The sequence below is a fragment of the Notothenia coriiceps genome, unplaced genomic scaffold, assembly GCF_000735185.1.
Source record: "Notothenia coriiceps isolate Sejong01 unplaced genomic scaffold, NC01 NC01_scaffold00024822, whole genome shotgun sequence".
NCBI lineage: Eukaryota > Metazoa > Chordata > Actinopteri > Perciformes > Nototheniidae > Notothenia > Notothenia coriiceps.
The window spans coordinates 94,441-118,690 of record NW_011357523.1 but is presented as its reverse complement, the minus strand read 5'-3'; the positions used below and the strand labels follow the sequence as shown (position 1 = coordinate 118,690).

General features: G+C 40.1%; 1 protein-coding gene and 1 pseudogene across 1 annotated transcript in view; one reads left to right on the top strand and one right to left on the bottom strand.

The window, feature by feature from the left end:
• The window catches only part of vav3 (vav guanine nucleotide exchange factor 3), an 83,674-nt gene that overhangs the window by 17,872 nt on the left and 41,552 nt on the right, over positions 1-24,250 (top strand). The gene's annotated exons all lie outside the window — the stretch shown is intronic.
• Positions 3,042-3,701, bottom strand: LOC104955775 (methyltransferase-like protein 7A pseudogene; annotated as a pseudogene).

The window sequence follows — 24,250 nt, the reverse complement described above, 5'->3', positions numbered from 1 at the left end:
AAAAAACAAGAAAAAAAAAAGAAAAAAAACTTTTAAAATGCGCAAAGTATTCGAGCCGGTTATCTCGCGTTATCCTAATGCAACTCCAACACCTTACCGGGTGGGGCTTGTGCTTACCCGGAAGGGGAGAGACGCGGAAGATACGGGCTGAATAAACTTGGGACGAAAATTTTCTTGGGCGCGAGAAAAAAGGGTTGTGGGAGCCTCCGTTGAAATATTGGCCGTTGTAAAAACAAATGGCTTGATGGAAAGCAGGTGGTGTAAGTCGGGGAGGGGTTTGCAAACCAAAGCTGATTGCAAAAGCAAGGGTGGAGGGAAGGGTTAGGCCGGGAAAAAAAGCCAGGAGTGGGGAAAAAACAAAAAAAAAAAGCCCCACCACGCACACAACAAAAAAAAACAAACACAAAGACAAGGGTTGAAAAAAACAAAAAAAAAAAAAAAAAAAACACAAAAAAAAAAAAACAAACAAAAAAAAGGAAGACGGGCTTGGGAAAAAAGGCAGTTTAAACAAAAGGCAACCCACAAAGCGTTTTAAGAACCTTAATTGGCAAAACTGGCCAAACTACTTCTGTACTGTTTTTTTGCCGTGTTTTAACCGGGGAGCGGGAAGAAAGGAAAAAGGGAGAAAGAAGCAAGCAAAAAGGGGGGGGGCGAGGAAAGAGAAGTAAATTACGGTTCCTGATAAAAGCTGTTGGAAGGAGGCTATGGGTTGCTTTGGCAGGGAAGGTGGAATTGCAAACAAACGATGTAAAAAAAAAAAAACTTACCGAAAAAAAAAAAAAAAATTACCAAAAGCTCACTTAAAAAAAAAAAAAAAAACAAACAAAAACCGGGGCTTCCAAAACTCAAACCGCAAAACTGTACTTAAAAAAAAAAAAAACTATAAAACCCGCGGTTCAAAAGAGAGCGGGAGATTGTTTACAAACTTTGTGGGAATGTTTTTAATTATTGAACGCGGTGTTGAAACATATGGACCCTTTAAAAAAAAAAAAAAAAAAAAAAAAAAGCCGTTTTTTAAAAAGAAGCAAGAAGGGGCTCAAAAAAAAAATTTGCTCGCTTTCCCCTTCTTGAAAAATTTTTCCTTGGCCCTTTATGTTCTCGTTTAAAAAAAAAAAAAAAAAACATTAATTTTCAAAAAATCCTACAAATTCCACTTTTTTTAATTGTAAATTTTTCAAAAAAAAAAAAAGCAAAAGGGGTTTAAAAAAGCAATTAAAAAATGGGTGAAAAAAAAAATAAAAAAAAAAAAAAAACCTTTGCAAGGATGCCTCTTTGGGAAAAAAAAATTAAAGCTCTTAAAAAAAAAAAAAACCCCTGGCCAAAAAATGTCCGCTAAAATTTGAAGGTCCGAGTTTTTGAATATTCTCAAATAATGTTAGGCTTATGCCACTGCCATTTTCTCGGCTTCTTCTTGCCCCTCGCTCTCGCATGGAGAGACTTATTTGAGAATGCTCTTCTCGTTTTTTGGTACCTTGAACTTTTTCTTTTTCTCTCTGCTCTCTCTCTTTGTTCTCTCTCTCTCTTTTGTGTGTTTTGCTTTCTGACATGTTCCACTTAACCGTATCGAACTCCCCATACATCAATATAGTAAAATCATAATATAATATAATATCACCTCGCGCATTGCCACCTGGCTAGTGCATATTCATCGCGCTCGCACTCTCTCTCTCTAGCATGTTTAAAAAGAGAATCTGATTCTCCTACTACAAACACATTGGACCCAAACACATAATACCGCCCATAATCTGTCAGCCATCCAGTCTTAAAGACCCATAATGTGGCCTCCCCCTCAGGGCATGTCCCGGATCACCTTTTTTTTGCCCCTCACCCGATCCGATTCCCGATCATTTGTTGTTGAAACACTCTCTCGCCCCGATTACCGATTTTTCCCGCATCCAGATCTTGTATTGCAATGCATTAAAGAGAACCGCAAAAAAAAGAAAAAAACACGCATTCGCATTCTCCTCTCGCTCTCGCTCACCCTTAAGGGTTATTTTTTTAATTTAATTGGATTATTCTATCCAACATGGACCATATCACTTCTTTTTTTTCACAGCAGCATTGGATCAGCTTTCAGTTGCTGCAGACTTGGACCAAAAACAAAACAAAATAAAGCTTATCAGTACTCGTTAGCTTACTGCTACAATTAGACACTGCGCCCTGCCCACTCTGTTGCCAGATTTGAGAGAAATAAGCAACCAGGTCTATGAAAACAAGCCCCAAAGAAGCAACACATACATGATGTTGTGTAATTTGAAACTAAAACTAAGGCCTCAGGATGACTTTAAGACTTGAACATGGTCATTTTTGTTTTGTAACATTGAATAAAAATTTTTTTTAAAAGTATTTATAATTTTTTCTTTTTTTAAAATAAAAAAATCCCGATCCCCGATTTTTTTCTCCCGATTCCGATCTTTTGAAAATCACGTGATCGGCTCCGATCCCCGATCACGTGATCGGATCGGGACATCTCTACCTCCCCCTGCATTATAGCACACACATGTTTTGTGTATTTACAGAAAAATGATCAAGTAAGCACTAAATTATATAAAACCATGAGTGCATCCATATATAATTGTTGTGTATAATGTGCTGATACATGTGCTCCACCTATGTCCCCTAGAAATAGTTCATGTTTTATAATGAATGCTTTTTTTGTTAAATTGTTTTTGCCTCAGGCTTACATATCTGAGGAGAATTAAGTGAAATTAAATTACAACACAGGCTTAATATTTATATTAAACTTGACATTCTGGATTGAACTACTGAGTTTCAATATATATATAAAGTAAAAAGATAAGGGCACCATTTATGTCGCCATACAGGTCAAAGGTATCAAGAAGCAATAGTGCAGGTAGGTTAAAGGTTGTGATAAATGAATTGGTAACAACAACCTAAGGAATTAAACAATCTTAATTTGGCTAGTGTGATGTAAGACATGTGTTAGGGATCATTTTTGCAACTCGTAATTTTTTTGTATCCATGTGTTAAAACAAATATATAAATAATGTAGACTTCTTTGCTTGTTGTTTGTTTAGTGAGCACGTTTTTAATCTCCAATGGTGAATGATTAATCCAGTAGTTACACAGGATTAGAACAGTAGCCTCAATAGAAATACAGGCCTTGACTTTGGACTTGTTCTTATTTCAGGAGTCAGGGTCTTACCGGTCTCAGCATGCGCCGTGTCTCCTGCAGGGTTTTCGGGATGTTGTTGACACTGCAGAGCACCAGGGTGCACACAACAACGTCTACCGACTCACTCTCAATAGCCCCCATGTCCTCCCCCGACGCCACCAAAAATCTGTCAAACGTGATGTGGTCGTTCCCTTCCATGCTGCTCTTCAGGTATTTCTTGAAATGAGGGTTGGGGTCAGTGCAGATCACCTTGCATCCGGGTGGATAAAACTGAAAATTGGTGCCAGTTCCACAGCCGATCTCCAAAATAGTGAGCTGCTTGCCATGCCTGTTGAACTCGGGTAGACTGCGAAACAGCTCCTTCTTCTTGTCGTGCATTTTGTTGTTGTATATTATTGAACATCGGTACAAACAAATAGGGAAGACACGTTTGTATATTTCATACATGCCGAGTGCTTTGATCAGATGAAGAGGCAAGCATAAAACATTGAAGATTAAAGTGCAAAATGCCATTATGAGAGCCATTTTTCCGCTCTAGACCCTGTGGCGAATAAGTCCGTCAACAACAGCAAACTGTCCACAGAACTTGCTGCTGTCTTTATGCATTCGAAACAGGAAGCTCTTAAACAATTTCAAAATAAAAGCTGGCAAATATTCACCCTAACGCAACGTAGTCTACTGGTGTGAAATAAGTTTGTCCCTCAATACTGTTACATAAATCAACGAATTAACCCTATCCCATGATTATCTATTTGCTACGCATTGTGTTATGTTTGAAAACTGCTAAATGTGTCACCATTGAAATACATTTTAACATTTACCTGAGTGGACAAACAAACAAGCAAGTAGCTATCATTAAAAAACTGTTGAAAAGCTGTAAAGAAAAATGAAAATAGTGTTGCTGAGAGACAAACATAAATAAATATACATGGAATACATGAAATACCATTGACTATGATTTTTATTGATACATGTTTGACTAAATAATTACTTATTTGTTAAGGTCAGTTTTGTCCTGAACAGTATTTTGTGTTTTGCATAATGACATGTACGCTACATGTAGGGGAGAGTGGGGTAAGTTGAGCCATGTTTTAGTTGTGCTGTGTTCTAAGCAAGGAGAAATGACACATAGTAAAAATGGAAACACACACCTATATTTCAGGATGTCTCCTATCAATGGCAATGATAATAATTAATATTTGATCAAGGGCAGTGAAAATATTACTTCTTGAAAAAAAAAAGTCTTGTGGCTCAACTTGCCCCAGTGTAGGGATAAGTTGATCCAGATGGGGGGGGAATTGAACCAGTGTTCAAACCTGGGCATACCTGTTCAAACCCGGGCATACCTACAACAAATCTTAAAGTTAACTATAAACAATAAATAACAAACCAAATACAAGCTTAGTTTTTCAAATATTTTTAAATATTTTTAATATACATTTCGATTGAATTGATTGATTTCTTTTTGACATTTCAAGGAAAAGTAATCATACAAATGGTGATACAATTTCATACATCTTACCAATCAAACACAGGGTAAATTCAACTTTAAATGTATAGCCTACAATGAGCTCTTATTATCAACTTGGCCTACTTTCATTAATTTCTCCATAGAAAAACTGGCTCAACTTACCCAAGGCCCATGGTTCACTTTACCCCATAGCCACCATTTTAGAAAAAATAGCCGAGCATTACAATTCAGAGTCATCTTTAGCTTAATGATTCACATGGTTTAATACGCTTCCAACACAGCAACATATACAATATACAGTATGTTTAAACCTGGATACTTTTTTTTTGACATGACAGCCGATATAGCTGACATCTAGAAAATGTACTTTGACAAGCAAAAAACTTTTTTTTGTAAAAATGTTTACTTACCAGAACACAATGAGTATCTCTCTTTCACAGGCAATGAGAAATGGATGGAGCTTGCATAATTTCTGGTCACTTAATTACAACTATAAGGCGTTGCCTGGTTACAGGGGGTGGTTCAACTTACCCACTGGCTCAACTTACCCCCTTCTCCCCTATGCTAGCTGTTTGACACTGTTCGAGTATGCTAACCGGCTAACAGGCTGCTGGCTGTAGTTTAGCAGACAGCAGAGTGGTATCATTTAACTTCTAGCAAGAATGCGAAGTGTAGTCCATTTCTCAGAGGTTGAACTACGGTTTAATATTTTACATTTTCTACTTTTTTTTCTGTGTGAATTCCACATCTGTTAGTTGTGTATAAGGAATGTTCCCAAAAACGACTAAGATTTATTGGTGGTTACTCCGTGGCTCCTCAAACAATGGCCAATAGGCTATGCTTAATCCTTTCTCAGGTAGCCCTCTGATAACATGACACTGAATGGCTAAATGGCTAATCTTGATAACAGTGGGAGGTTGCATTTTTCTGTCAAATGTATCATTGTCTCCTGTCTAGTTCCAGATGAGACCCTACACTAATTTCAAGCACACTCATTTTCAGTTTTTGTGATGTCCAATTTCCTTGTGATTTCCCTTAAGTGATTTCAGTTTGCTCAGTCACAACACTTTGATGACTCTCTCGAGTGAATCCCACATTACCCAGAGTGAATTTAACATCTCTGAAATTAGACAGTAAGCAGGGCCCGTAATCCTCGCTTGGATGCCTCTTCAGAGGTTAATGGAGTGAGGAAAGGAGGGAAGGGAGCAAGCTGCCACTCACCTGCAAATTCCAGCATTTATATTTGTGTGTATACAAATAGGTGCGGGACTGCTTCTGAATACAATATAACCTGTAGCCTACTTGGTAGTCTTCATGAGTCTGTTTGAGGCTTTAACAGTTGTTCTTCGCAAACCTAAAGTACTTCCCTGCCTGCTGTTATAGCAGACATGTTTTGAACTGAACCCACATGAGGTAACCTTAACCATACACCCTGAAAATTCTTCCTCACTCCTCCACCTTAAAAACTGGGAAAGAATCCAGCAGTAAAGGACGGGTCCCTGATGAGATCCAGGTCTTAGGAAACATGACCGGACTCAGAAGGAGATTGTGTATTTGAATTTGTGATAACACACATACATCTGATGATAAACAGCTCATGGTGTTTTTGGATTCAAACTCTATCCACACAACACTGCAAAAGTAGGAAACACTGACAAATACAACAGGCCTGTTTGTAGCCCTTTCCCCTCAGTGCAGAAACATCTGGTTTGCACATCTGTCTTGTAGACACATGGAGGGTTGTTTGGCTCTGTAGGGAGAAGAGAAACGTGGCATGAACACACACTGATGCACACCTGGCAGAGAGAGAGAGAGAGATGATATTATAAAGTCTGTACAGAAGATACTGAGAGCTACAATATCAGTTTTCTTGTTAATTTGCAGAAGCATTATGTGGCTTCCAGTTGAAGGAGGCGAAACATAAAACTGCGTATTTCACCGTAAGCATCACTAGTTTTACTGTCCTAGAGACAATTCCACATTCAGTGAATAGAGCATATAGCTTTGCTGACGTAACCAAATGACCCTCTGATCTCGTGTGAAAAAACGTCATGTATTCTATGTTGTGACATGATTGAAAATACATGCGTCAGCCCTGAGAGGGAATGACTAACTGTCTCACTTCTATTCTATTGCTAATTCCAGTCGTCTCGAATCAGCGCCTTTCAAAAATAGAATCAAAGTGCTGACAGGAGCTCTCCATACTAACAGTCACATGATGGACAGCTGCTTAGTACTTGGAAAAAACGAGTGTCATGGGATGACCTATTAAATAATGCAGCATCCTTTAGTTTACCAAGAACCTATAACAGTAGTGCATCATGTTTGCTGCTGTGCTTGTCATTCAATCAGCTGATTGTGATGTACTCACTGACCACACAACTGCTTCGTATCTTATTCATAAAGCAACACAATATCATCTCAAATCATACAAAACAGTTTATGACTTAATACATACACAAAGTAACTAATATGATGAAACAAATAATGAGAGTGAAGTATGCCAGTGAAACATCAATATCTACATCATCAAACTTCTGAGATTTGAGGAAATGTGTTTATTTCCTGTCTTGGAAAGAGTTATATGATACTCTTATAGCTGTCAAGGGGTGAACTCTGAGGCATGAACTCAAATGCACGACTCAACTCAGACTCAGGTAGTGTTCAAAATAAAGACTTTACTGGTATTGTCACAGTAACAAAATAGGGAAAAACAATAACACTCTTTCGAGGAAAAACAAGGACTATGATCGTGAGCTTAGAGGAACGTAATATGTCCATGGAGTAGGCTTGTATGTGTATCCTAAATAAGGAAACAAACTGGTAATGGACAGGAGGGGACTAGCACAATATATACACGGGGTAAGGGGAAACAGGTGGAAACAATCAGGGCGGGGAAAACAATCACGGACACAGGAGACAGATAGGGGCGGGGAGAGTGGAGGCCTGAAATGAGAGGGAGAATTACTTATTGGAATAAACATAAAGCACAGGACAAAGGGACAAGACAAAACTAACATAAAGAATAAACTTTCACAATAAGTTTCTTAGACATGACAATAGCTTCATGTTGTTGTGAAGCTACTGCTAGAGGCCTTCTTTTAAATAACTGTTTTATGAATTTGTTTTTGTGTAATATTTCAGTTTTGACCATAATATGAAAAACAGAAGTTAACATGAAGCTATGATTACAGGTTGTGGAGACACAAAACACTTCTGGGTGATTGATGAACTCTGTGGGCTGACTCCGTAAAGTCACCTCAGATCATCTGCGCGTTCCATTCTTTAGAGTACAAAGTTTAGACTATGCTAATTTGCTGCAACTTCCTTTAGACGGGCCAAGAGTTGTCACACCTGGATGTGTTTAGCCGTATAATGTGAAAATTATGTTTTTGCAGCTGCTTTTTATTTTTTCATCGGCAATGAAATCAACCAACGTTAATGTAGATACTATGTGGCAGTTTCATTAAACAGTCAAAGATTTTAAAGAAGCCTGTTACACTCAAACCTACCTCTACACTTAGTCAATCTGCAAGCCAAACTCTTGGCCCTTGATGGAATCAATCAATGTGTTAGTATTTTTGCTGATTTTTATGTCCTTCAGGTGAGTGCTGACAACACACTTCCATATTAAAGGTAGAAGTTCACTACAGAACTCTTAAAGGCAAGACATTTTAAAAAGAACTCTGCATACAAAGACAGTGTCAACTCAGCCCCAGTGGGCCCTAATCTATTTCCTTTTTCCACCTCTCTAGCACTTTTAGGTGGATGAAGACACTTATCATTTTGGGTGGGGGGTGGAAAGCGACAGCCCGGGGGAGGGCAAGGCAAAGCTGGGAAGGAAGAGGGAGACAGACAGAGAGGGGTTATTGATTAGTGTCTTCCTCCTCCGTTGACTGTGATAAATTTAACCTCAGAAACCCACTAAAGGCTGATGCATCTCCTGACGAGGCACCCCCCCCCCCATCTCTCCCTCACTGTCTCTTTCCTTTGTCCTTCATCTCTGCTCTCTCCAGCAGATCTATGTGGTCAGATATCATATGTCTGCTACGTGCTAATGGATACTCGGGGTGTTTCTGAGTGCAGAGCCAAGCTGCAGTAACAGTGGTTGCTTTGGAGACATTTTGTAACAGCTGCCAATAAGACTAAATCACTGTAGTTGATGGTCAATATATTGGTTTAGTATTGTATTTTTATTGAAATCAAATATCGGCGTTCGGAGGTTCATCCCAGACCCGGGCTACCCTCATGAGGATTAGTCTTGAAGTGCTGTGTAGGAGGTTTTACTTTAGAGATGCGTGGGTGTCAAGTCGGTTAAACCAGCAATTAAAAAGTCAGCCTTAAGGAGCCCTGAACCCACCATGGTTCATTGGTCGGGCCTTCTACTGCAAAACCTTACACCAATTATGTCTAAAAGCATTTCTTGACACATGATTCAAATAGAACAATGTGAAATGATGTACGGTTTTCATGTTATGGGCAGACAATGGGGGTTTTAAAAGCCTATATTGGTTAGAACTCTGCAGAGGTGCCTAGCATGTTGTATGCTTGGCTGAAGAGATGCATTGATTTTATTGGCAGACAGCTGTACAACAGACCTTTCTCTGAAAGACATTGTGAAATGCAGTTGCCTCTGACGAAGGTCTATGTAGTTGGCAATGTGGATTATTGCTAGTTATAAAGAGGTGTCATCTGCAAACATGCTTATCTTTAAGGTATAAGTCATAGTATGTATGCACATAGTTCAGTTTTTGTCACACTTTGCGTGTACTTTGACTCCCAGTGTTCATGCTGTGTCTGAAAAAGCTGCTTCACTTACTCTCACAATGCATTTGGAGTCATTGTTGTGTCCACAGTCATTTCATGAAACCAGCACTAGGGCTCTTGTGCTGAAAGCTTTGTGTATAATCCAAGGACTCCCAGTGACTGACTGCATGACATCAGCCTCCAATCAAATCTTGCTTTTCAAATCAACTGGCTTTCCTCGAGCGTGAATGCATGAACACATGTGGAAAAACACACCCACCCAACCCTTGCTGGCAGAAGATTGCTCAGCCAGAGAGCTCTGCGCCCTCCATGCTCGCCAGATGCAGCTGACATGGATTGTTTCTTTGATTGTTTCAGCGTGAGAGAAACTTCTGTGATGATTGCGGACATCTGTTTGATCCCTGCGTGAGCACACTAGATATCTTAGCCGTGGCAACCATCGCGGTTTGTAGGGGTATTTTATCTGGAAACCAAAGGCTCTTTCTGCCATATGTACACACACAAATACACACTTCTACAAAGGCAGTGAAGCAGGCTTGTGATGACGAGCGTGTGGGTTGGGTAATGAACATAACTGCTCTCCAACACAGTGACATATGCAGAAAAAATATGTTGTTTCGAGGGCGTTTGTAGCTTTAAGAGGCCATTACATTGGAAAAGGGGTGTAAGGTGTAGTTTCTACAATGGCTCGGTTTCAAACTGAGTTTAATTTTCCCTGTTTAAAGTAAAAAAATAATCCTGGCATTCCAATGTGACATGGCATTTATTGATAACTGTGTAGTTGTCCAAATCAATGACACACTGCTATTAAGTCACATCTGCCAATGACAGCTCTACACTAGCTGCTTATGTTAAAGTTTTGCTAAGTTTATGCAGGCAGTTCAATACCCCTGAAAAGGAGACGTTTTATAACGCTTATACATCAGTTAGGCTTTTTTATCTCTTATGTTTTCTTGCTAACAATGCAAGTAATTTAATGAGGTTAAGACATGCACATTATTTTCCTTCCAGAGGGGGTTCAGATTGTGGTCTAACTGCCAATGGAAATGTTTACAGACCACCTTTTTAACATGGTTAAACAAAATCAGCCTTCTTTGTGAAAACAGGAAACTGTGAGACTGCAAAAGATTAAGACAAGTCATTAGGCAGCCAACTGTAGGGTTTCATGGAAATCAAATGAAATTGGAGAAATATTGACATCAGTAGGGCTGGAGCGCGACAGTAGTTATGTTAACATTGCATGTTTTTTCTGAAGGGGATTCCATGACATTAAAATGCTTCATGGACCCTTTTAAATATGAATGTGGGAATAAGATACTTGCAAGTGAGTGTGACTCTGAGTGGCTACGTGTTAAGTATTTGCATGTGTGTGTGTGTGTGTGTGTGTGTGTGTGTGTGTGTGTGTGTGTGTGTGTGTGTGTGTGTGTGTGTGAGAGAGCTTGCAGTAACTCTCCTGAGGACTGACTCATCTCAAGTCTCAGTTGAAGCTGCAGGAAACAGGAAGAGGAAACGGTCACCACAGAGCCCCTCTGGAGTTGTTTCGCTCTATATGAGTGTGTGGACATTTTCAAATTCAGCTTCGGGTCTAATGGTTCATTTACACCAGCACGACAGTATCATTATGTGTGTATGTGTGTGTGTGTGTGTGTGTGTGTGTGTGTGTGTGTGTGTGTGTGTGTTGTGTGTGTGTGTCGTGTGTGTGTGTGTGTGTGTGTGTGTGTGTGTGTGTGTGTGTGTGTGTGTGTGTGTGTGTGTGTGTGTGTGTGTGTGTGTGTGTGTGTGTGTGTGTGTGTGTGTGTGTGTGTGTGTGTGTGTGTGTGTGTGTGTGTAAAGACAACACACTGGCAGATGTGCTGAACCCTCCTCCTCATGCTGTCGGAATCAAAACTACCACCCCTGCTGTGTTTTATTTCTCACCATGGCCTCATGGGGCTAACAAGACCATTATCTTCTTCTGTTAGTGCTCAAGCTTGTGTGTGTGTGAGATCAAGACAATTGGCCTTCCCCTAATTTCCTGAGCTTGTCTCCGTCTTGTCCTGTTAGAGGCTTTATCAAGTACCCACTCTTCCTGCCACTGGACCCTGGAAGTGGAAGTGTGTGAGTGAAATGGACAGGGAGTCTGTGACAGGATGAAAAAATTGCTCCACTTGGAAAACTGCGTGTGTGTGTGTGTGAGAGAAAGAAAGAGTGTGTGTACATCTGCCCCATACCAGTTCAAAGGGAAACTCCCATTGAGTGTGTAACACATAAACACCACAGGTAGTCCTACAGTGAAAAGATTCAAAAGGAAAATGGTCCTCATTTACAACAATAAAAATGTGTTTCTGAGTCATCTCAACGGCTAAAAAAGAGAGAGAAATGAACCATAATACATCACAAATATATCTCTTTTAATGGTTCAATTGTAATTCTTTATAGATTTCAATTAAAGATAGTACCCATAAGGGATTGCATGTTTTTAAATGTTTCATTTACGATGCAATAGATATATTTACAACACTAGTAGCAAATAGTTACAGTAATGCAGCCTTCAGGGGTCTTAGTGTGAAGGCTTAACTTAGTGTGTAGCTCGTATTGAGGTTACCTGGCCGCGCAGACATGCCAGGTATTTTTAGAGCGCTGCTGAGTCTGGGCCAGCCAGAGAGCACGTGAAGCTAAGCCACCGTGGTCAGGATCAAACACTCTGAAGACGTGCAGGTCTACGAACCAGCCCTCCCTCTCTCTGCCCTACTTTCTGACAGCTTTTTCCCCCCAGCTCCAGTACTGAGTTACCTGGCACTGGAGACCTACATCTCACTGTGACTAAATCATTAAGAATAGGGGACAGGGTGCGTTGATGTATTGGTTTGCAAGGCAGACACTGGCCTGGAAATGTAATTTGTCGACCTGTTTTTATAAGGTATGATTCTGTTTGATTCATATGAAAGATAAAATCCCAATCTATCATCAAATAATGTAGACTCTTACAATATGTTTCTATGGGGTGACCTAAAACTGAACTGTTTGAAATGTAACAACGAATTGGATTCCACTGAAATATGTTTCAATATAGCAACGGTTTATTGTCACTGTTATTCTTAGTGTTACTGCGCTGGTGGTGTGCTTTATTGTGTCTATGGTCTAAATATTATTTGAGAGGCTTTTTCACCATTGCAAGAAGAAAACACGGGGATTAGGGTTAGACTCAGACTCAGCTTGATATTTGCTTCAGCAGCCTGAATCATATCTCCCAGAACTTGGAAGTTGAAGCATACAGACTGAACCATTAGGAACTTTTCTGTAAATAGAAGCTTGGAAGTTACATTGGGTAGCTGAAGAGCCAACCAAAAAAGATTTATTTGGATAGTGAAAGGTCTCTCACATTAAAGTCAATACAAATCTTCTACAATCAATGTCAAGGGGATTTTGTTACAGACATTTTTTCAGCCAGGTGCAGGGACTTCACTTTAGGAGATGACTTTACCTGGCCAAGAAATAGTCAAGCACTTAACGTACATCCAACTGCATTGGTTATTTTTAGACTTTTTCTGGTAGATAGGAGCAAACAATGGTAATATGGAGGTTTAGACATGCTAATAGGACCATTTTGTAACCTTTGCCGCAGCTACTTTTTATGATAGTGGTAGAAATCAAGCAAATAAATGTATCTACCAGAATGTCTAAGTATTCCTTTAAGACAAGACTCATATCTACCACTTTAGCAGCATGACAGCATACAAAGTAGAGCTTACCCAGGATGCGGTCTACGTTAACCCAAAATAAAAAAATAAAAAGTAACACTAACCGCCCTTTAAAAAAGAATATATCTCATATTTTCATAGCGGCTATTGGCAGCCTCAAAATTGAAATAGAAAGTATTGGATTTTGAAAAAGCAGCATGCAACCTCAGTTAGTTCAATCGTACAGAGCTGTTAAGTGTTGTTCCTACGCACAGATGACTGTATATGGTTCATTTAGATTCAGAACATAAAATGCCCCACGGTCAAAGTTTTCTTCCAGATGAACAACCCTGCGCTGAGATGGAGTAATGTTTATACTCTGCATGTTTATTTTTACTTTCTTCAGTCCACTATGTCCCAACTGAAATATCAAGTCTTCCTTCGGCACCCGCTGGCTTCATCTAAAAAGGAAGAAAGACGGAGATTGAAGTCCAATCCCTGTCTCTGACAAATCTTTAAAAACTTTCTTGTAAATCTTTCATAAGGAGCCAGAGGCAACTTCTGTCGTCCCTCCAATGTATCTGAGCTAAGAGCAACGGATGTGATTTCACAGGGACATTTATGTTCTTCTGATCTCGCCGAGATGTTTTTCTGTAATGTAAAGACCCTGCAGAAGCCGTTCATGCACAGACCTCTATGTATGTCAACGATGCTTTTTCCAGATGCTCAAGGCTCTTAGGACTATGAGGGGGGTGGGGGTCTTTTCTTCTCGGTATTGCTTCCCAGAGGTGGAGGTGGAGTGGGTGGATGGGCTGTCATTCAAAGTGGGGGCACTTCGAAAAGCTAATCTCCATCCTCCACACTCTTCTCGGAACATCTGATCCCACCTCACAATATACTCACTGCTATGCATTATATAACATCCAAAAATGTGCAGTTTTGCTGAAATCACATGGGCTAACGAGGGGTTGAAAGTTGAATTCATGTAGATAAATTAATATGGTGGAGAGCTTTGTGGTTTATATATATAAAGACCTGGTTTATAGAGAACCGACTGATGAGTATTACAGCACTGCAACATGTATCATTGTCTGGTTGAGTTTATGAGAAATAATCAAATGGTCCCTATATTCTAACAAGAGAAACAGCCAAAAGAAGAGAGTAGAGGTGTATTCACTCAATGGCATAGCAGCTTCAATAGCAAGTCATTGATAACAGATAGATATAATTAGTTTCATTGAAATACACAGGATGTCACGAGCCTCATGAAATGACTTCTAATGTCTCTCTTAAGACTTGATCTTTGATGGCAGATAATGTGAGTTGCCCATTAAAGCTCATGTCTTTGGGGATGTCATGATCAATACTAATCTCTCCATCTGGTCGGAAGTGTAAAAGTCGACATACGGTTTGTCTAGGTTTCTTTCTGTGTTGCTGCACAGGTCTCATGTCTATTTCATGTTCCAGACTTAGTCAGAGAAATTGTAGACACAAACTCAATAATTATCATATCCCTATACAAGTTTTTCTACAATATCTTACGGAAAGTAGTTCCTAATTGTTCTTGTGTTTAACTAATGTCTAACAACGTGTCAAATCCCGCTCGCCACATGCATACAATTTTATAAGGGAAACAACTAGGTTAGGAAAGGGACATTTCAAAGTTACGTGATATGCAAGGTTTAGGGTTAGGGTTAGGGTTAGGGGGTTATATGTTAAATGTTTTTAGCCCCAAGAAAGATACATTTTGGATTGAAAAATTGAGATAAACGCTTCCATACTTGTTAGTTTCTATATGATATTGAACACGTCATAATTAGATCAACCAAAAGCCCCACTGTTAAGTGAATTATTCTTCAGTTGGTGAAACACAAACAGCTATTGCACGCCTTTTCCCCTATTTAATTCAAAGCTATTATAAATGGATACAACATTCTTCCAAAGTGCCATATTAAATGAAAATAACTGAAGCGAAAGGTCCCTGAGAAACACTACAACGAGACTGCACACAGGCACATGACTAACGTGCAGAATCTGCACAGTGAGATTGAAACAGTGCGTATTTAATTGTTCATGATTATAATGGGAACTCCTCAGGGTATACGTTAAGAGATGCTAACCCACTTATGCCATATAGATATGACAAACTGGCTATTTGTGGCCAGAGCTTCAACAGCACAGAAGTGGGAAACACATTGTTGCATTATGGCAGGAGTGAGGCGGATTTGTTAGTCAGCCTCTCTGTGTGCTTCTTTTTGGCTGTTTTGTAGCCAGTTTGGAATATCACTTAAGATGAAATACGTTTGCCATGTACATCAAGAAGATTTCCCCCACTTACATCAGAATTTTACACCAAAGAGTCTGCGCTCATCTTTATTTCAGCCCTGCTTTTTGATCTGGTGATTGGAAGAGTAGCTTTTTACATATTAGTCCTGCATATTGGATATATTTTAAACCTGATAATAAAACGACCAATAAAGCAGTAGTTGACCTCAAATGTAGAGTGACACTGTCTATACATGGCTTTAGTATTGGACTTCATCATTTATTCTCTTTTAATCTCGAGGAGACATTATGTTTACCTTTTTTCCCTGGAGATTTGTATTTATGGCACTGTGTCTTTGAGTATTTGTCTGTTATGTCTCTGGACAACACTATAATCCAGCATTGACGGAGGAAAGCAATAAAAATGGCTGACATGTAAACTACCATGATGAATAGTGGTGCGATGTGCAACAAGATGGATAACCCTGCTTCAGCCTTTTGTTTACCTACAGTCAGTGGGGTTGTAAATCATACTAAAGCAGAGCTCAAGATGTGCTGTCTGCTGGCCTGAAAGCTCCTATGTTTGAGCTTCTGGGGCTCATAAACTGAGGTGCACTTTGCTACCTAAAGTTTTATCTTAAGATATTAGACAGGGTTATTTGTCCTTATTTGAGCAGGTGGTCTAAGTGAGAGGGATTTATTTAATGCGGAGAGCAGAGCAGCATTTCTTCACTCTGCTAGGTGTAGTGTCCCTAGAGAGCTGCTCAGTGCTGACTCTCCTGAGCCGAAAGACCTGCTGGCTTTTCTCTCCTCCTAACGACTTGATTACACTCACCTGGGGTCCCATGTGCACTCCTCATTAGGGGGCAGCAGTACAATCCACCTGAGCTTTGAAAATAGTTAATTAATGAAGTCTTCCACTGTGGGACACAATTAACTATTTCAATACTTTATCTTTTGAATATTATTTTAATATAACATCATACAGTGAGTTTATAATTAAAGATGTATTCATTACAATTTAAACAAGTCTGCCTTCAATTAATGTTAAGGCTGCTGAAATCACTGCCTTGTTTAGCTAGAGTTTTTTAAACAGTCATTATTCAGCTATTTTTACCTTTTTTGTTGTTGAAGTAATCTAAAAATATTAATACATACTTTACCATTTAGTACAAACAGAACATTTTTAAATACATGTCCTGGAAAAATCCTTGATCTTATGTCATTTCAAATGTTACATTTGAAAATGCAAAAGTTTATCCAAAAATGTTTAATTTCAGTTGTTAGCTCTTTGTGAAGCTCTCCCCCCTGTTTCTTTGTTTTTGCTACTTGAATTTCCTTTATGCATTGCACTGTGGGACTATATGTTCCCCCAGCAACACACTACTAAATCAAGCAAATTTACTACAGATATTCCCACCTTTGAGTATTCTTAAGTTTTATCACTTTCCTGTGTGAACACAACATACTCTAAGCCTGCCTTGATGTAGATGTTGGCCACAGCTTCTGTATTTCCTCTCTCTGATGCCATGTTGTAGTAAATCTTCTTTACAGCATTTGGTTGTCCCCTATTGCATCCTAAAGTCCCACAGGGTGAGAGAGGGAGGACTAAAAGTGAGTGGGGGTCCATGACTGACTGATCAAAGGAAAAGAAAGAAAAAATAATCCTGAGGAATGTCCATATGGATTTTCACTGACTGCCTTAGGACATCGTTTACAACGCAGACATCCCACTCAAACTTGTCTTTTTAGTCTTGGCTCCCCAAATGAGTCTACAAGGAGCTGAAATCTGTGGCTTTTAAACAGCATCCTGGTAACTTTACTAGAGCAGTTTCAGAAGGACTCTTAAAGGCAGAGTTTATATTTTAGAGCTGAAACACCCCTCTGGGAGACTACTTTTCTCCGTTTGCTTCATTTCATCATCAGTTAACTGCGGGATAATGTTTCAGCGGCGAGGGAATGAGATCGTCATGTCAATGTGATGAAACAATGGAGATTGCGTTGTCGATTGGTTAGGGAGTGGGTGGAGGGATGAGGTTATGTCTTTAGCATGGCTGCGACAATTGGTTCAATGATCATAACAGCAGTGAACACAAAAGCAAGAAGATGATTCTTCGCAGTGATCAGCAGACTGAAGGGAAGATCTGTAATGTCTTGAGGTTTTACAAGCACATACATTTGGAAGTTATAAACAGATGCTTTTCATTGTGTGAAAATCATTAAGTAGGCTGCAATTTAGAATAAAGAATGGAAGAGGAAAATCAATAATCCAACCATTTCCTTTCTAAAATTATCAAACTACACAATCACCATTTCACCATTCAATTGAAAGCCTGGTCAAATTGCTTGCATGAGACTAATGTGTTGTGTAATCAGCCACCGTTTTGTATTTTCTCCCAGTTTGCTCTTCACTTTTTCTCTCCTGAAAGCAACTCATAAACTGTTCTTGGACTCTTATCGAGATTATAAACAACAGAAAGGCTGTTTCAAACTTCACAGGTGTCGAAAATGACTCTGCGTTGGGTTACATTGTAGGAATTGAAGGATCTAATGTTTTCTTTTGGAAGACCTATACTCGTACCAAAAGTCAGAATCCCTCTGCTGCTTTGTTTAGGGCTGCAGCTGCCTATCGATTGGTTTATAATATGCCATGAAGATTGTGAAAAACGGCCATAACAATCCTGTTAAACCCAAGGTCATGCCATTAAATTGCCTGATTTATCGTACAAACGCTCCAAAACTTGATAACAAACATTTATATTCACAAATAATGGAAATAAGACCGAAATCCAAAATAAAAGGGACCTTTGGCATTGCAGTTTTTTGAAGAACAAATAAAATGCAAAGAAAGTCCTCTTATACCCGAAGTTAATTCCTATATATGCCATGTATAAAGCGTCTTTCTCCTTGTCTGTGCATCAGAGTGTTACGAGAGTGTTGGTACAGTATGAATGCTGGTCCGATGTCAGCAGCCAGCTGAATCACACAGTGTGAAATTCAGCTGGAGTTACCTCACCTGTCAGTGAGGTGAGGATTTTTCAGATGAGATGTGTTCAAGGCCTGGCGCTGGGTGGGAACATCAGTATGCTGCTTTGTGGTTGTGTGTCTTGACTGTGTGTAAAATATGCAAGTGTGGGTAATAGGCTAGTCTCTGCCCTAGAATGTAAACATAAAACATTCAGGGAGCCAAGAAGCAAGGGATCCGCTTTGGTTACTGGGGAGGGTGGGAATGTGTGTGTGTGTGTGTGTGTGTGTGTGTTTATCCTGAGGGGCTGCAGTGGAGGTTGATGTGATTTACCTGGACAGCAATGATGTCCTTGCTCTCGACCTTACCCTGTTGAGATGCAGTTATTATAGTAGGATAGAGGATCATAGTCAAATGTAAAGCATACCCTGGTGTTAACAGCAAAGCACTGAACTGAAATATGGTTCAAGAGGTTGAGTGTGACATAGTCGGAGGACTGGGAGTGTCTCCTTTTGGGACAGATTGTGTTCCAAAGTTTGTGCTGGAACACCAGTTATAGTATACATCTCAACAGCTGGTCTGAATGCCCGAAAACGCTTGCTTATGGTTGTATTTTGTGGCACATTTTACTGTATGTTTTATTAATATGCAAGTTCTGCTGTGTTATACACAAAGAAACCCACATGGAACACTGCTTGTGTAGTGTCATATTTTCCATTCATTGAACATCTGCAGTTTACAAGGAATAATGGTGACATATTTAAAGGGGCCCTGTTATGCTCATTTTCAGGGTTCATATCAGTATGTAGTGTCTCTACTGGGACATGTCTCCATGCTTTAATGTTCAAACAACTCTTTATTTTTCTCATACTGCCTGTGCTTCAGCACATCTTTTCACCCTCTGTCTGAAACCAGAGCCCAGTCTAAAAAGATCAATTCGGCCCCTTTAAAAATGTGTTGCTGTTTTTGAAACAATATACATTTGATTTGTCATAATGACACCATAAATACAGATCAATGACAACATTAATGACTTTAAAAGGAATGATTAAAGAACCTTATGGACGTATTGCTTGTGTCATATATTCCTTGAGTCTGTTTTTTCCAATCCACATTTAAATATGAGCACGTCGGCTCCATTTTTATTTTACTCAGGGGTGAAAAGTTCCATTTGCGGTCAGAGGGCCAAAACCCAGAGAGAAAGATTTGTATGGGAAGGGTTTGAGGTAAAGCTCTGCTGTCTTTACCATTTGCTCGACTGTAGAGTTAATACAGCAACGCAGCGTTTGATGAGGAGAGAGCTGGACTAAATGATGCAGGCGATGAAGACTGAGGGGAAAATGGCAAACGTGTGTCGCCTTCCAATCAGCTCCACGTCTCTATATCCAAACACACTAATTATGTATTATGGGCGTTAATGAGCCGTGGCATTGATTGCCAAACATTCGCTAGTCTCCCTCTTGGAGCCAATCGGGCTTTTATTGGCTCCTCTCTGTGTGGATTGAGTTTTATACACCGGCTGCATCTATCAAATACTCACACATACAGACATTAAAATGCACAAATAACAATTACCAATCTGACGTACTACACACAGGAAACAGGCTGAAGTCAATTACACTCACACATGTGCTATACCAGACTGGTTGTATTTGCTCTCTCTCAGTTTGTATTTTGTCTGCAAATGCAAATGTTTTTTTTTTAATGTGAATTTAACATTCATTGTTTGCCACTAGGCACAGTAACAGAGAAAGAGAGGAGGCTGTTCAATATTCACATGTCCTTTAGTCACAAACAGTTTCAACAGCAAAATGTTTGATGTGAAAAGAGTGTGAGAGAAGACCCTTTCAGCTTTCTCCCTTTCAAAAACCCACAAACACCATTTTGCTGACTTCCTTTCCTGCTTTTTTCATAAATGTTTTATCACGCACAGCCTGCAAAAATTAGATACAGTGGCACTAAACGGTTAATGAACATTTGGAAAACTTGATTGATGTACACATGCAAAGAAAAGTCATTAACCCATGAGAGAAAGTGGTCTTTGTTTCTAATTCGAAACTGCTCTCAAGCATCAGGTGGAAAATCAGGTGGTCAGTTAGGGCTGCAGATGATGCTAACACAAACTGAACGTGCTCTCACACCTGCCTGTTGGTGTGGGCGGATCAAACCCCCCAAGTGTTTTGCTCCTGGTTAATGTCATTGTTAATGTGGTGTTGAAAAAAAACCCTAAAGCAAACAGCTGATCCCTGGTCAGCCTCAGTTGAATAGCCACAGCTGCTTTCATGTGAAACACGAAGTGGTTCAAAATATATGAGAAGAGATGAAGTAACCAGATATTTGTTGTTGTTATTTATGATAAAGTTGCATGTATTGTGTGTAAAATAGCACTAGTTGACTATTTGCTGGACCATTAATCAGAATTCTGGGTTATTTGTGGTAAAGACTGCAGTTTAAATTACTTAATTGCTTTTTTATTTACAGTACAAACTGTCCCCAACATAGCAATACAGCTAATTGGGTCTTGATTTTGTTTTCATCTGACACGCTGTCGTTAAGCACCATTTTAAGCACACTTATTTCAGAAGTGGGTAGGTGACCTCAATTACATTCTGCAAACAGGAATAAAACGTTCTGTTTCTTGGTTTGCAATGCAGCGCTGCAGAAAGGAGAAATGAAAGCGGATTGCAGAAAACTGGGACAGTGTGCTTTGATTTTGTGTGAAGACTGTTGGCATGGCATCCATCTAAAAGGCATCACTGGTTTTCGTTGAGAGAAAGTGAATGATGTTTTCGAAGAGATAAAGAAGCAGTCATGTATGGCTTTGAAAGGCAATAGTAGATATTGGAAAAAAAATTTGTTTGTTTCCTGAGGGTAGGGTTAGGTTAGGCTTATATCGCATTTGAGCATTTTAGGTACAGTATATGACCTGGAATTAAAAGGTGTATTCTATAGTTTAATCACACATGCCAAAACATGACATTATAACTAAATTGCTGCAATGTTCTACTTCAACATGCTCTGTCTATCAATGCTGAAGTATACACTTATAGTTTGAAGAGATTATTTTTGTTGAAATATATTTAAAGCAGACAGTGCCTCTGACGTGCCCCTGTATCCAAGCACACACTAAACCACACACACACACACACACACACACACACACACACACACACACACACACACACACACACACACACACACACACACACACACACACACACACACACACACACCCACAGTCACACACACACACACACACACAAANGATCACTCGCCAGATCAGAGTTCTTTGACCTCTTTGGCGTTGAAGGCACAGATACTCCCTACACACTACAGACATGCGCTGGTCTCACTGAGATTTCTGGAAGGAGAGCCACAAGCTTCATTGCACAACCTTTAGATGGCATTAATCTCCCGACTCTCATAGAATGCAACTACATCCTGAAAGACAGGTCAGAGATACCTACACCAGAGGTGGCTGAATGTCACACTCACCTCCACTCCATTGCTCAGCATATTCCACAACTTGATCCAGAGGCTCAGATCCTTCTTCTCCTTGGGCGGGACGTCCTACAAGTCCACAAGGTGAGAGACCAGCACAATGGACCCAATGAGGCACCATATGCCCAACGCTTGGATCTTGGCTGGGTCATCATTGGCGAAGCCTGTCTAGACTCAGCTCACAAACCCAAAGATGCAAGTGTGTTCCGCACTCACATCCTCGAGAACGGGCATCACTCTCACTTCATGCCCTGTCTGAACCATCTTACTCCGAAAGAGAAACTAGCTGAGAATAAACATGGGGTCCGCAGTTCTTTTGACGTGGAAAGTTCACAGCTCGCTAGTGGTTGAGCTTGGCGCACCGAAGACGACTCACTGGGTAGTAAGATCTTCCAACGTACAGAGGACAACGTTTTTGTGGAAACATCTGATGACCTCATAGAGCCAGACTGACGCAGAAGTTTGAACTCAATTCACAGAATGCAGCAACAGAAACAGAGGCTCTCAGCAATTTGAGAGGTCTTCAACTTGGCTTCATCCCTCAATTCTTCAGAGTCGCTCAAAGTGGCAAAAGAGCCATCACAACATTAAGCAAGGAGATCTGGTGCTTCTTCGCAATACTCAGGTGAAAAGAAACCAGTGGCCCATGGCACTGGTTACGAAAACGTTTCCTGCGAGCGGTGGTAAGGTCCGGAAGTTAGAACTTAAAGTTGACAGAGAAGGGGCCTCAAAGACCTTCATCCGTCCAATCACAGAGGGGGTGGCGCTTATGTTCCCCTAGGGGTCACACAGACTGTTACTTACCTCCTAGTAGTTTGTTCTCTAATAGTGCTATTATGTTCAGTACCAGGCGGGGAGTGTCACGTTACATGTACGTTTTGGTTTAGCACCTCCTAGAGGCAATTGGCTTGATTGAAAGCTGACGTTAGCTGATAGTGACAATGTATGCTAGTTAGCTAGCTCAACGATTCCTTAAATAATATTGCGACAGAAAAACGTTTCAGTTCACATCACGCTCTGCCGCTCAGACAGGGAGGTCTGCTCTGAACACCTGAACGGCCCGCTCTAACAGCTGTTCACCACCACAGTCTGTGCCAGAGTGACTCCGCACAGTTACTGTTAACGAACGCACCCGTAGGTAATGTAGCTGCTGAAGTTAGAAGCTGTTAGTTAGACCCTCATCGCGGAGTAGCAGAGTTCAGCCAACAGACAGGAAGACTCGAGCACACAGCTCGCGCTTCATTATAATATATATAAAAAATAACACCATGCGCGTCATGATGGCACATAACAGCTCGCGGCCGCAGATTACTCCAGGACCAGGTCTGGTCTGCTTTCTGTCACCACTCAGAAGTAAACATGGAGAAGCAGCGTTCAGTTATTATGCTCCAAATATCTGGAACAAACTACCAGAAACCTGCAGGTCTGCTGCAACTCTGACTACTTTTAAATCCAGGCTGAAGACTTTTCTTTTTGCCGCTGCTTTTAATTGAACTATTAATATCTTACACTGCAACTTTTATTCATGTATTTTGTATTTTAATGTTTATTTTATTATCTTTGCTTTTTAAAGTAAATTCAGATTGAACATAGTAAAAAAAATTAAATTATAGTTTCCGTCTTTAAAAAAAAACATTACTTATAGTGAAGACCACCCTTGAATGATGGGATAGTAGCCAAAAACCTTTAGGAATCCAAACTATAACATATAATAAGTACCCTGTATCAAGATTGATGCAAAACAAGTGAAATTTGACCTTTTTGGAGAGGTTTAGAAGAAAAAAAACCACCTCTGGGGTCATTTACCATATCTCTGGAACCCATCGGTCGATTTGGATGATTGACACCACATTTGAACCGTTAGAGCCAATAGAATCGAGATGGAGTTCCTAAATCCATCTAAACATTACCATTGGTGAATAAGAGTGATGCGCAGCCAGCATGCCCAAAACCGGAAGCTCTCATACACTCTATATGAAAACTACTCTTATTGACATGTTATGATGGATTATCAGTTATCATTTCAAAGTGACACAGAGACATTGGATTAACCTTCAGCAGCGTTTATATCATAGACTGTATATATAAATGGACGTAGGGTCCGTGACGTCACCCATAGGATTCTGCAGAGTTGCCGAGAAGCCCTTAGTAGGCAGAGTCGGCCACTAACGGCTCGACAGTGACGTCAGAGTTCAACTCCCGCCTACTCCAGCCTGCTCCAAATAAGGACAAAGAGGCGGAGCCGAGGCGGGACCTGCTGCAAGCTCCAGAGCTAGCTGAAGCTACCAAGCTAAGCTAACATGCTCCCCATCTGCACACTGCCGTGGCATTTTACGTTTCTAAGGTAAGCGGACATGAAACTATTCAGCAAAACTATAAATACTAATCTAAGTTAATGAGTTGTTTAGCATACAATACGTTCAGAATCTTAATGCTAGAACAGAATCCTCATGCGTTGTGTACGTCTACGCATTGGGTGCTATAAC